The sequence below is a fragment of the Squalius cephalus genome (assembly GCF_949319135.1).
Source record: "Squalius cephalus genome assembly, chromosome: 10".
Lineage (NCBI taxonomy): Eukaryota > Metazoa > Chordata > Actinopteri > Cypriniformes > Leuciscidae > Squalius > Squalius cephalus.
In genome coordinates, this window is record NC_137131.1 from 25,691,727 (window position 1) to 25,693,165 (window position 1,439).

A 1,439-nucleotide genomic window follows, 5' to 3' on the forward strand; every position below is an offset into this window, starting at 1 on the left:
TTATCAGACACTCACCACACTGATGTTAACATCACCATATATTGTCTTTTCTACCATGATTGGAGCAACTATTGTCCCACCATTCTTCTGGGCAATTGTGAAGGTAAGCTGATTAGGGATCTGAATTAATAGCCGTCCGAATGATGTAGAATTATTATTATTATTATTATTATTATTATTATGCTGTAGTTGTAGATGGTTGTTAGGCTGTTGGTTTGTCATGTTTCCAGAATGTGTTTGAATGCTCAGCGTCTGAACGTCACCATCTGTTAAAAAAAAATTTTTTTTTTAAGAAGATTGAAGATTGAGAAACATATTCACTACTAACAAAGTAAAATTATAAATATTTTCCTACGTTTGATATTCTTTTTTCTGATTTTTTTCACTATGGACTTGATCCTTTTTAATGCTGTTTTCTCTCCATATTTATTCTGTAGTTCCTCTACTGTGTCTTCCAACCTCCCTGTTGTTCTTCTCCAGCTGTGTTAACCAAAGACAAGCAGTTAGAAGAATCAAATTTATGTACAGCAAAAATAAAGTTAACATAAAATAAACACATTCATACACCAGTTCAAAGTCAATGAACAAGCTGATGCTGCAGTGTTAGAGCACATGATGGACGGTGAACAGACGCACAGCAGGTTAAACCAGAGCTAAAACAGTAGTCTATGTTAGGACAATAGTATCTGATAATAGCTGATAACGGTCATAAAGTGCGAGATAAGGTGCAAGTAGCTAAACTAAACATTTCATATATTGTTTTGAGAAATGTTAAACAACTACAAAAATAATCAACTTGTTTCTAATTTCTTTTTTTCTAAATTGTGATTTAATGTGAGAGGAGAAGAAACAATATTAAGAATCATTAATAATGAATGTGTACAATTTAATAAACGTATTTACCTAACATCCATAAAGTAAATTAAGGCTAAGTTCCTTTTTGTGGACAAAGTGAACTTTGGAGCACTTAGGGGGTCAAAAATAAGTGCCATTTGGAACTCTTTTATCAAAAATATGTTTATAATGATAGTTTGGCATGCATGGGATTGGTTGTCCATAGTGAGAGAGAAATACTTTTATTATAGAAATGGCTATTTTTATTCTATTCTTTAATCCACAAATAAAATAGGTTTTTATACCTGCTCAAGTACTTCTTGATGAGTTTCTTCTGTATTAAACAGCGAATCTTCTCAGTCAGATCGTCGCAAGATCTCAGTAATCCTCTCACACTGCTCGTGTTCACGCGTTCCATCGCTGCACTTGTGTGTATGACTCGAACGATTCAAACTTCTCTCTGGCGACATGTAGGACTTGTTGGTTATGCAGGAACTAGTTATTTATGGCTTTCCTGAGGCCAACCTCCATACATTCTACACAACAGGGTGGGTGGACCCCAGCCTGATAAATATTTCAGGACATTACACGCTCTACTCTAGCTC

The 1,439-nt window shown here is 34.6% G+C and overlaps 1 long non-coding RNA gene across 1 annotated transcript; it reads right to left on the bottom strand.

The window, feature by feature from the left end:
* Positions 1-223: 223 nt before the first annotated feature.
* On the bottom strand, positions 224-1,186 carry LOC307166142. Its single transcript, XR_013822591.1, has 3 exons — positions 1,140-1,186; positions 356-474; positions 224-266 (listed from the first exon to the last, which is right to left on the bottom strand). It is a non-coding gene; the product is annotated as an uncharacterized lncRNA (long non-coding RNA).
* Between the last annotated feature and the right edge of the window lie 253 nt (positions 1,187-1,439).